The 13,215-nt window shown below is 46.0% G+C and overlaps 1 protein-coding gene across 6 annotated transcripts in view; it reads left to right on the top strand.

Annotated features, from left to right (window-relative positions):
• Positions 1–13,215, top strand: part of NFIB (nuclear factor I B) — a 402,638-nt gene that overhangs the window by 327,852 nt on the left and 61,571 nt on the right. The gene's annotated exons all lie outside the window — the stretch shown is intronic.

Here is a 13,215-nt window from a genome sequence, read left to right as displayed (position 1 = left end):
GTACAAGTAGTGTTCCAGTACAGAGATTTTTACACAAATAACTTTTGGAAAATACATTAAGGGTTTTTAATAATTGGCATGTGCCGTTTGTCGTATTGTCTACAGACAAAGAGTGAGCCACGGACTTACCATTAACAGACATTGCTCAGATGTTGCCATATGATATTATAAAGATCACAGAACTTTGTATTAAACAAAAGGTGTGGGGGTGTAATGCATTACAAAAGGAAATGTGTTATTATGTCATTATATACTTACGTTGAATATTAACTGATAGATATTTCCTCTATTTGTTTAGATGCAATTTTAAAGTGGATCTTTCAGTGACTTTGCAAGTCTGCATGCATAGATTGCTGACATGCCACATTACACAACAGTGTAATTTTCCAAAAAAGCTGTACTTTTCCAATCAGGTGATTTTGAGTAGACTGAGAATAAACCATCAGTTGTAATACAATACTGCAAAAGGGAAGTGATCTATTTCAGACATTAGTGAATACAACCTGGAGCAGCACAGGTGTTTACATATTTGTGTCATATCTGAGTCAGCATCTTACTCCTGGAGAAAAAAAAAACTAGAGATGAGCTTGAGTTCAATTTGAACATGGATGTTTGCTGTAATTGCTAGGTCACTGAACTGTAGGCAGGAGATTCTGCAAACTGCACCTGCACATATACAAAGGGGCAGGGATGCTTGCAGCATCATTGTCAGTGACATTGACCTGATATGCCCATATTATTATATATCTCTTTACATACATTAGCTGTGGAACGGAGAATCTCCCGCTCGCAGCTTCGCTCGCAGCTTATTGGCCCAGCAATGACAGCTAACTTCTGGGTTCGAACAAACCTGGGTTTGGACTGAACCCAAGCTTATAACTAAAGTCAACCCTGGATAATAGCTAAACAAAATGACTCTTTTCTTCAGGAGTGAATGACAAAATAAATGCATTTTTAGGGGGATTAAGATGGCCTATATACGAGGTAATAAATACTCGTGTTATGCTTATGTATTATTTAGCTTGCATGTACTGCACATGAAAAATATATCTGATACTAGGTCCACTTTACCACGAATGTAACAGTAAAATCTTTTTAGTAAATCTCACCCAGTTTGTCAGAAAAGAAAATGTAAATTTGCTTAATGTTGTTCATAGCATATGATATGTGGAGGTAATTAAAAGTGAAGGTAAGTCACAGTATACTGTTCTTCTGTGGCCATGCACAATAGACAATGGGCTCACCAAGCATGGAGGGCTAATATTTTAATACAAGTGCAGAAGATTTCTTGACAGAAAGTGAAAGAGAATTTAAAACTTTACAATTTTCCCTAGAACAGAAGATAAAGGGAAATTTCTTTCTATAGGGCCACCTGTTGTGATGAATAGCATAACATTTTAATTTCCCCTCACTTTCTCTCACAATGCCAAATGTCATTGTATCTCTTTTTGATACATTTCCTCTCACTTCCTGTCAGGTCACTAAGCAGCAACTGAGACGCAATCTCCGCACTAAGCCTTACGTACAGCTATAATAAGGGTGTTAAACCCTTCTCTCCCAGGAGTTAATATTAAAGCTGATGTGTTGACATACTGTCCATCAAGTCAATAATAGGGAAAGGCATAGCAGACTGTAGAAACAATGATCATTTAGTATTACTTTAAAAAAAAAAAAATTATATATATTTGTATAAACATTTGTGTATTAAGATTTGTCTACTGGCCCCTTAGATCTCCTTAGGGCCCTTTCAACAGGCGGACCGTTCAGATCCGCCTGTCCATTTTTTTGGCGGATCTGAACGGATGCCCCATGCATCATTATGGGGCATCGGATGTCAGCGGAGACATATCCGCTGACATCCGATCTGATCCATCAAATTGGGTGGATGGAAACCCTATTTTGCGTCCATCCAGCAGATCGGATCAGATGGGATCTGATGAGAACGGACAGACAGTCCGTTCTCATCCGATTCCCCCATAGAGAACAGGGGGGACCTGACAGCTCTGTCTACACACAGTGCGGAGACAGAGATGCCACAGCCTGCTCAGCGGGGGATCGGCGGATCAATCCCCCGCTGAGAAAAGTCCGCCGATGGACTGCCAGGTGTGCAAGGGCCTAAGGGATCATTTCTATTTTTAAAATGTAATCATTTCAATAGTAGCCTTCCTTATTAAAATTCCCTTGTAATATTCCATGTGGTAAGAAAAAAATGCATTTCCCTTGCACACTATTAGGCATTCGGTAAGAACACGGGTTCACCTGATTTAAGAACATTCACTTTGCCTTTCAAATGAATGTTTACTTTCCTAAGTGAACATCTTCTACTCCTTTAGCAAATTAAGCCCAGTATCTCAGTTCTGGAAAAAAAAAAAGCTTTTCAAATATGGTATTGTCCTTTGAAACTTTTTTGTAAAAGTTTTGGCTATTCAGAACTGTGTAATTGCACATGGGCTAAATTTACAGTTTTTATGTACGGTATTTATTTTTTGGTAGAATATTGTGGTCCTTGGTTGAATTTACAGTCTGAGATTGCTTTCTTAAAAGAGAGTTCTATCTAAAAAAAGCACAAAATCATCATGACTATTATTACATCTTTTCTTTCCTCTGAGAGTTGTGGAAGTGCAACAATAAATAAAAAATGCATTATGTCTTCATAATGCACCTGTCAGCCATTTTAAACTTTCAAAGAGGCACCACAAGGTATCCTATATTAAACAAAAACGATTCTATACCCTTATGGATTCTGTTTTTACCTTGTTACTAACTTTCCACCTCCCTAAGTTTTGTATTTAGCATTACCCCCAGAGTTAATGTTAACTCACTCATTGGACAGATGGGGCTTAGCTCTGTAGTAAAAGAATTTGGGCTCTTTAAGCCTAAGAACTTCAGGCACCCCCTTCCCCCAACTAACTACTGATTTAGTTTTAAAAAGCAAAAATACGACTTCAACATATATAACTGTTTTATTGGTTCCTGTGGGGCTGGTAAGAACTCATTAGTCACTTCTATTATTTCTTTATTTGAAATCACAGTTTTTCTTATGGTGTTTGAGGAATAAGACTAGCTGACAGTTTGGGGTCCCTTATTACTACAGTACGTAAAAGTGCTTGGTTTTCAGGCATGCTTTTTGCAATAAATGACTAAAAAATGTTGGTAGCGCAACAAACCCTTAACATACCATCACTTCAAACCGAGTGCAGGCTGAAGGATTGGGAAGCATATTTGCTGTAGCCATTGTTCCTCAAAGTGGCTAAGACAGCTGGAACCTTCTTAGAGGCCTACCAGTTATTACACACATAAGATGTGTTCATACTTATGGAAAGATGGAAAATCATTTTTCTCTTACGTCCTCCGACAGTCGCCGCCTCTTCATATTCGTCACATATGGGGTATTAGACTTTGCTCCGAAGGAGTAGCTAGGCAACAGAATATGTTAACAATAAAGCTTTAACATATCCCACCCTCAAGGGGTGGTCCCCTCAGTCAATACCCTCCTACTTCCTGCAACCATATCTCAGTTTTAATGTCTAGCTTGTCAGGAGTGGCTGGCTCTCTCTGTGCTGGGACTTTTTGTCCCAGACTCTTTCTTCTTTTTAATATTTTATTTGAGTTTTTTCTCTACCTTTACTTAGCTGTTGTTTTTGTCAGCATTAGTTAGTTCTTCGGACGAAGAGGATCATGCGGACTGGGTCTCGGGCTGATCCCCCTGATCGCAGGTCGTGGGTCAGTGGCTTCCCAGTCTGCCATCGAGCGTTCAGCCAGGTAACGCTCCTGGCACGGTGAACGACCCATCCCTGTTCGGTGCAGGGATGTTTGGTGAGGTGGCTACCTCACCGGACGCTGTGCGGTTTCTTAACCGCCATTGTGTGCGTCTTGAATTGCGACTCTCCCTGCCTCATGTGCAGCGGCTTGTTCGCCTGTGCGGGTTCCCCACGCCATATGAGGTAAGTGTGTCTATGTGGGGACCTGTCTGTCTGGGGGGGGTCTCAGTCTGGGACTGTGTAACCTGCCTTTAAATCACACTGCTTGTCTCCCTATCTCTCGGCTGCATGCTGTGGGCTGCAAGGGGGGGGGGGGGAGCTGTATGACACTGTGTGTGTCAGGCTGGGCAGTGTGGGAAGCTGTGTGCTGTGGGGCATGTTTTTAATGGCATGTTGGGGCATATACAGCGATCGCTGCGGCGATCTAACATGTATCCATATAATGGGATGAAATTGTGTGTGTTTTTATGCACTGTGGAGCGGCGGTTTCGGCGCCAAACGACGCCATTTTACCGGCGCCCGCTCCGGCCGCATGGTTTACATGCACGGCGGCCATTTTCTTGTAGCCTCCATAGGCTTACATAGAGCGCCCTGGCAGCATCACTTCCTTTTTCCTGGAACACCGGTCGAGGCAGCAGCAGCAGCGGGGTCTCCTCAGGTTTTATCCTTCTATTCCTGTTGTCCATTGCCTGTATTCAGTCTGTATATTCCCTGTGGGGGTCTCATTGTGCCTGAGTGTGTGCGGTGGGCTGCGCTTACCGCGCTTGCTGAAAGGGGGCAGTTAACCCTTGGTTGTCTGGCGTACAGGGGCAATGGATTCTCAGGAGGGCAAGTTTCCCACAGTATTGGTGGAAAGCCAGGGGACCGCTGTTTCCCCCCCAGGGGGGGATTTAGCCACTATTGTGGCTGGCCTTGCTGCCCAGGTGCAAATGCTGGTGGCTGCTCAATCTACTAAACGGCCCAGAGTTACTCTGTCCTCCGATTCTAAAGGGTGAAGGTGATGGGGCTGTTCTGGCAGGGACCCCCCTATCGGGGTCCCGCTCCTCTCTTGATCTAGTGGGGTCTGAGGTAGAGGCTGAGGTTGAGGGGGTTGATAATTCTCCCCCTGGCTCGCCTGAAGAGCTTGCAATCATGGATGAGTTGATTGCTTCCATTAAGCAAACGCTACGTTTGCAGGACGAAGTGTGTCCCCCCGCTGCCTTGGCGGCTTATGGGACGCAGAGAAAACGCAGGACGCCGCAGGTTTTTCCCTGCAATGCTGATTTTCAGCGCGCTGTAAAGGATCAATGGCGCGATCTGCGCAAACCTTTTGCGGTACCAAGTAAATTCAAGCTGCGTTATCCTTTCTCCCCTGCCACTGATGAACGGTGGTGTGTGCCTCCACCAGTGGATCATGCAATTGCGGTTTTGAACAAAGCCACTGCGATTCCTGCAGAGGGATCCCCTGTTTTCCGTGATGCCACGGATAGGAGACTGGAGTCTCTTGCCCGTCATACTTATTCTGTTACGGGTTCTATGCTTAAGGCTCTATTTGCTTCTCTCATGGCGGCCCAGGCGATCGCAAGTTGGACGCAGAGGCTTAGGCGCGTCCTAGTGGCCGATTCGGCCTCGGCGGCGACCCTGGACATGGTGGATCAGATCCACCAGGGTGTCATGTATCTGTGTGATGCGGACCTGGACCTGATTCCGTTGGCTGCACGTGTGCACAGCGTGGCGGTGTTGTCTCGCCGCCTGGTTTGGTTGAAATGTTGGTCGGTGGACCAATCTTCACGTAAAACCTTAGCCAATCTGCCTTATGATGGGTCTCGCCTTTTTGGGGAGTCCCTGGATGTGTTGATTAAGGGGATCACCGGGGGTAAGAGCACTCTCTTGCCCCATTTCCCCAAGGCTAAGGGGGCTTCTGGGAAGAAGCATGCGAATTTTCGGCCCCCTCAGGGGTCCTTTCGTGCCTTTCGGCCGCACTACAAGGGCAAACCGTTCAAAGGCCAGGGCTCTCAGAAGAAACCCTGGTCTGGGAAACAGAAGTCCGGCCAATCCGGACCTGCAGCCCATAACAGTTCGGCCTGAAGGGGCGCCCTCACCCAGTTTTGGGGTGGGGGGACGCTTGCTCGGTTTTCTTCAGCCCTGGTTGGCCCGTGTGCGGGACAGATGGGTTCTGGAAATCGTTCGATCTGGTTACAAGATCGAGTTTCTCTCTCGGCCAGAGAGCAGATTTTTTCCCTCAAATCTACAACTGTCTCCAGAGCGCCTGCGGGATCTGCACCTGGCGGTGCGGGACCTGAGGGCTCAGGGAGTGGTGGTTCCGGTGCCTCATCGGGACAGATTTCGGGGGTTTTATTCCAATCTGTTCACCGTGCCCAGAAAGGAGGGCAAGGTTCGTCCGATTCTGGACTTGAAAGCTCTGAACCGCTCTGTGCGGGTTCGCAAGTTCCGCATGGGATCCCTGCGCTCGGTGGTGGCTGCCCTGGTTCCGGGGGAATTCATGGCCTCCGTCGATTTGAAGGATGCGTATCTTCACATCCCCATATTCGAGGGTCATCAGAGATACCTTCGATTTGCCATTGCGGAGGATCACTACCAGTTCGTGGCGTTGCCCTTTGGGCTCGCCTCGGCTCCGCGGGTCTTCACCAAGGTGCTTGCACCGGTTCTGGCATTATTGAGGGCCCAGGGCATTTCTGTCCTGGGGTATCTGGACGACATTCTGATTCGGTCTGCGACCAGTCAGGGTCTGGAGAAGGACCTGTCTGTCACGATGCAAACTCTGCAGGAGTTCGGTTGGACGATAAATGTTCCAAAGTCGACACTGAGTCCGTCGGTTCGTCTTCCCTATCTGGGAATGATACTGGACTCGGTGCAGGCGGAGGTCTTCCTGCCGGAAGACAAACTCAGGACTCTTCAGGAGGAAGTCAGGTCCCTCAGGGACGTTCCGAACTCGTCTCTGCGGACGTGTATGAGATGTCTGGGATTGATGGTCTCGGCTTTCGAGGCGATTCCTTTCGCGCAGTTTCACACGCGGGGTCTCCAGGCGGAGATCTTGTCCAAGTGGGACGGGCGACCTCAATCTCTGGATCTTCAGATCTCGTTGAGTCATCGCACCAGGGAAAACCTTCTGTGGTGGCTCCAGTCCCCGTTGGTGTCCGGGGGCAAGTCGTTTCGTCCGATCTCGTGGACGATAATCACCACGGATGCCAGCCTGTCGGGCTGGGGTGGTGTTCTGGGCGTTCTGTCCGCCCAGGGGACCTGGTCGGAGGGGGAGTCTTCCCTCCCGATCAACATTCTGGAATTGCGTGCGATAAGGCTCTGTCTTCATCGCTGGACGGACCGGCTGCAGGGCTGCCCGGTTCGGGTGCAGACGGACAATGCCACGGCGGTGGCCTACATCAACCACCAAGGGGGCACCAGGAGTGCCCGAGCGGCTCGAGAAGTGGCCGACATTCTGTCTTGGGCCGAGACTCATGTCCCGGCGATAACGGCGGTTCACATTCCGGGAGTGGAGAACTGGCAGGCGGACTATCTGAGTCGCCAGACCCTGGATCAGGGGGAATGGTCTCTCCATCCGGCTGTCTTCCAGATGTTGTGCGCGAAGTGGGGTCTTCCAGATGTGGACCTGTTCGCGTCTCGCCTCAACTACAAGGTGAAGAGGTTCGTGGCAAGGACGCGCGACCCTCGGGCAGACGCGTCGGACGCGTTAGTGGCCCCGTGGCATCAGTACAGGCTGATGTACGCGTTTCCACCGATTCAGTTGCTGTCCCGGTTCCTTCGCAGGTTACACTCGGAACGCAGCACGGTGATTCTTGTGGCACCGGACTGGCCTCGCCGGTCCTGGTACGCAGACCTCGTGAATCTGGCGGTCGACGCCCCCTAGCGTCTGCCTCTTCGGGACGATCTACTGTCTCAAGGACCGATTTACCATCCTGCTTTACAGTCGCTGGCTTTGACGGCCTGGCTGTTGAGACCGAGGTCCTGAAGGAGAAGGGTCTCTCTCCAGAGGTTGTTCATACCTTGATCAACGCGAGGAAGTCTTCCTCGGGAAAGGTTTATTACCGTACTTGGAAGGCCTATTTTGCCTGGTGTGAGTCCAGGGGGTTTTCACCCCGCACGTACTCGGTTTCCCGTGTGCTGTCTTTCCTTCAGACGGGTGTCGATCAGCGTTTGGCGCTGGCTACGATAAAGGGTCAGGTGTCTGCGCTGGCCGTTCTGTTTCAACGTCCCGTGGCTTCCAACTCCTTGGTTGGCACTTTTATTCAGGGTGTGCGGCATCTGGTTCCTCCTAGGAGGGATCCTTTGCCCCCTTGGGACTTGAATCTAGTCCTATCTGTGTTACAACGTGCTCCTTTTGAACAGATCAGGGAGATCTCGTTGTCTATGTTGTCCAAAAAGGTCGCCTTTTTGGTGGCGATCACTTCGGCTCGCAGAGTGTCGGAACTGGCGGCTTTGTCCTGCAAGTCTCCGTACCTGGTTGTTCATTTGGATAAGGTGGTCTTGTGACCTAATCCTTCTTTTCTGCCGAAACGAGTTTCGGAATTCCATCTTAACGAGGATATTGTTTTGCCTTCGTTGTGCACGAAGCCTAAACATCCAAAGGAGGTGAGATTGCACTCTCTGGATGTTGTTCGGGCGATAAGGGTTTACCTTAAATCGACTGAGTCTTTTCGTAGGACGGACTCCTTGTTTGTTCTTCCAGAGGGTCCTCGGAAGGGAATGGCGGCTTCGGCCTCTACCATCGCCAAATGGATCAGGCAGACCATTGAACAGGCCTATGCCTTGCAGGGGAAGGTTCCCCCTGTGCCTGTGAAGGCGCACTCTACTAGATCTCTGAGTACGTCTTGGGCCTGCCGTCATGGGGCTTCTGTAGCCCAGGTGTGTAAGGCGGCGACTTGGTCGACCGTGCACACTTTCACAAAATTCTACAAAGTAGATGTTCAGGCATCGGCGGATGCTTCCTTTGGCCGCAAGGTTCTTAGTGCGGCTGTTCCATAGGGTCCCTTGTTGGGGACTCCTGGCTGTTGGGATAGTTTTTTGTATCCCCTGGTTTTTTTGTCTTTTCCTGGGTTGTTGCTCCTGTTGAGCACTTATTTTTGCTGTTGCCCAGCTGGTTTCCTTCCTTTGGTAAGGTTCCTTTCTTTGATGTGGAGACTGCGTTGCCTTTCGGCGCGGATGCGTTTCCCACCCCTCATGTTTGCACTGCTTTGGGACGTCCCCCATATGTGACGAATATGAAGAGGCGGCGACTGTCGGAGGACGTAAGAGAAAACGGAATTTTTGTAAAATCTTACCTGTAAAATTCCTTTCTCTGAGTCCTCCGACAGTCGCCGCCCCCGCCCCTCTTTTGGGGTTTGAATGTATACTCTACTGCTATTCCACTAAAACTGAGATATGGTTGCAGGAAGTAGGAGGGTATTGACTGAGGGGACCACCCCTTGAGGGTGGGATATGTTAAAGCTTTATTGTTAACATATTCTGTTGCCTAGCTACTCCTTCGGAGCAAAGTCTAATACCCCATATGTGACGAATATGAAGAGGCGGCGACTGTCGGAGGACTCAGAGAAAGGAATTTTACAGGTAAGATTTTACAAAAATTCCGTTTTTTTAATTTTGGAAGGAATATTTTATGGGAGTGATTTACTAAATGTGTTAACATGATTCGCTGTTGCTGAAGTGTCTGTGTTCCTTTTGAACTCACAATTACGTTTGAAGAAATTTTAAAAAAAAGTAATGTCTGTAAATTTAAAGTAAACTTAGGTTTATGTCTTCAAAAGTAAAAGCAGAACTACAGGCAATCAATTTTCTTTAAAATTGCTGTGTACAAAATATGTTTACTCGCATGGCGGGTATGCCATTTCTGGCGTTGTAAATATGAGAGTTTAGATCATACACAGGAGCTGTACTGTTGTTTATCCACCCTTCCTATTACCTTTTCCATTCACAGCATTCCTTGCATTCTGTGAATAGTTCACAAAATACAAGGTGTTCTTTGAATGGATGAATGACATTGACAATTGACAATGAAAGGACAAATTACAGTACGGCTTTTGTGTATGAGGGCTACAGCTCTCATAGTCACAGCACCAGGAGTATTGTGGAAGCTGTACTTTTGTCATGAATCATTTTGAAAATAGTAAAGAAAGATCAGCGATCCTAAATGTGGCATCTATCTCATGTGAGTATTGTTTTACTCAGCAGATTTTATGAAAAAGTCTTTGTCTAGAGTTCTGCTTTAAAGTGTATTTTGGGTGGATACCTTGTGGTGCCTCCTTTCTCTTTTTTAGTTTTGCTTATAGTAGGAAAGGATTTTAACCCCTCCCTTTCTATTGGTGCGGATAGAAAGTGATCAGAAACCCCACATTTTTAAAGATGTCAGTAAAACAGGAGGTGAAAAAAAAATTCAAATTACAGTGACAGCGTTCTAAGACGAGTTTACCCTTACAACTTGGGATTGTGTATCCCAGTTAGGTAGGAAATTAAGCAAAATCTCCCCAATAGTACATAGAGCACATAAAAAACAGACTTATTTTAATAAGTTGCTTTAGAAAAGTATACAGATAATATGTGATAGAATGTTTACACATAAAATGAAGCTTTACCCAAAAGGGGAAGCTCTGCTTGTTCGCACCCCCCCCTCCCTCCACTGCCACAAGGGGGAGCAGGTACGTTGTTTTGACAGGTACCCGCTCCCACTTCCAGGTAAGATCACAGCGGTGATTTTGGAGTATGTTCGGCCCCTCCTCCTTACCCCTGCTGCCTTTTGGGACACATACAGGTCCCAGAAGATAGCGGGGGCATTCAGAAAGCACAATACGACTTGCGCATGTGCAGTAGGAAACTTACTGCGAAGCCTAAAGGCTGCACTGCCGGTTTGCCTTAGTGAAGATGTCGGCGCCTGCACCCGAAGCTGATCGAAGAATTGGCTTAGGTGGCCACATCTGCTGGATCCCTGGACAGGTAAGTGTCCTTATATTAAAAGTCAGCAGCTACAGTATTTGTAGCTGCAGATGTTTACTTTTTTGGGGGGAGACTGGAGGCTCCTCTTTAAGCATCTGATAAGTCATCCTCTTCAGAAAGCCACAATGCATGCTGGTACGACTGACAAACATTTCTAAGCTAACTAAAATAGCCCCAAATTTATTAAGAAAAAAATACGTCAATTCAATTTACAGACAGCTGTAGAAAGTAGAGTGGAAAATGTAAAGTTTTCAGTCTTTATCAACTCGCCTGAGGGCTATACATGGCGGAATCATCCATAGTTTTTCTTTTAAGTATTTGATTTTAACCATGGGTTTTGTACAGCTGTTAAAGCAGCACCAATAAGCAGAGATCAGATAAACAATCCTGCACTCCTCATACACCATGGAGATGTGAATGTTTAAATTTATATCCTGAAAGTTCACTGATTGCCTCAAACAAAATAATGTTATTAGAGCACACATTTGTACAGAGCAAGTATCCCTGTTACAATAAATATGTCTGCGTGTGAAATTGTGAGCAGCTGGAAACCTTCATACAGTTTTTTTTAATTTGGAAAGCTGACTTGTGTTGTATAAAACAAGAAGCCTGTGTAGTGGTTTGTCTGAATTGTTCAAGTCATTATTTGGGTCCCACTCAATTTTGACGATTGCTAACACTACGGCGTCTGCACGCTTATGAACCTCATCACTTTAGATGGCTAGTTGGGTTCAGGGATAGTTACTGTATTTTGCTTCTTGTCTTAACTGGTTGATGACAGACTTTAATAAACCTTAATTGAAAACTGGAGGTCATAGTAACCCAGGAAGTAGTAGAAAGCCATTCTTTAGAGGATGTCTTGAACGAACCAGTATTGTTATAAAGCCAATGCTACATCATGTAGTATTTATTTTAAAGCTTGGTATGTACCTAGTAAGTTTTCAAATTACATTTTCATTTTAAGAATGCTTGTTCAATTTTATAATCATTAGTGGACTCAAATCAACTTTTGTTTTCGATCGCATCGACGGAAACATGCAAAGGAGAAGGCTACATTTTTTTTCAATAAACAAATTTGTAACAGTGCATGTGGTTTTCATCTGGTAAAATATATTCACTCCAAAATAAAATGTTAAAAGTAAACATAATTTTAAGTTACTTTCAAACAACATTCGTCAAGCTGTCCAAAGTACTACAAATTTTTGTATAAACGTTCATACAAATATTTGTACGAGCATTTGTTAGAAAATCTACCAGTGTATATCCAGCTTTAGAGATGAGCTGCTGACCTAGGGAGTATAGTTAATGAAGTTATCTTGTAGTATCTAAGAACTGCCCCTAGGTAAGAATAACCTGTGATAAGCTGCTGAGTTAAAGTGGTTGTTAACCCTCTTTGACAACTTAATATAATCTTCCTTATTTCCTAATGACAGGTGCTCCTGTCTGTGTTTTATAAAAAAAAAAAAATGCCTTCTTTACCGGATTTCAAAGCATCTCCCGGAGATAATGTGACTGTCTCCCCGTTTGATAGATGCAGGGGGCGAGGCTGACGTCAGTTGGGACAAGAGGAGGGGAGGAGAGAGAGAGCTGGCCCGGCACATGATAAGACAATAAAATAATTTTAGTAGCAGGAGGGGAGAGACAGGCACTGACACAGAAGCAGACAGGCAGGGAGGGGAGGGGGAGAAGACAGAGGAGAGCACAGAAGAGGACAGGAGAGAAGGGGATGACAGAGGCACGTAAACCTACAACGGTGTCAGGGCTCAGCAGCCATGATAAACCGTGGTCAGTTTACAGAGGGGAGGGCATAGCCAGACAAGATCAGCCAGGTTTTTTAGGTGATACGGAGGTGTAACATGCTTTAAAGGAACAGGATCTTTTTTTTTGGGGGGGGGGGGGGTTAACAAACACTTTAACAACGTCCAGTCTGTTTAACAGCTGCAGGGAGCAAAACATTTTTTATGTAAACCCAATCATTAAAATTTCATATAACGTTTAATGTGTTCTTGTAATTTCAAAAGTAATTTTCAATCTGCTTAAGTCTGCAGCTTTCATTAAAAAATACTTTGTGATCCTGATGTTAAGGTGCTTGTGTAAACATTTTCGGTTATAGGGTGACAACTTTCTTTCCCTGTCTTACAGTTGCTGCTTTTTCATAAGCAAACTTTAAAGCCTAGTACACACTAGCAATTGGCTGAGAGCACTAATTGGGAGTTAATCAGCAGACCTTTTCCAGTCATCCCCCTTCAACAGAAGCTGACTGAATAGCCGACATTTGTCAGGCCGACTGTAGTACACTAGGGCCGCATGTCGGCTGGTTTCTATTGAACCGGCCGATGCCGCCTGTCTTTCGGCCCCTGTGTACTAAGCTTAAATCTTTAAGTGGCCACTAAAACACACAATACACAGGCATGATCCACTGTTGTCATTGTCAAGAAATCCTCCCTGCGAAATTCAATGTAGCCATCCCTGGAGTGTATGAATGGTGTTAGGAACTCTAAAATTTTGGATT

The sequence above is a fragment of the Pelophylax lessonae genome, assembly GCF_965119305.1.
Source record: "Pelophylax lessonae genome assembly, chromosome: 1".
NCBI lineage: Eukaryota > Metazoa > Chordata > Amphibia > Anura > Ranidae > Pelophylax > Pelophylax lessonae.
The sequence above is the reverse complement of the archived record's forward strand: the minus strand, read 5'-3'. Positions and strand labels throughout refer to the sequence as shown.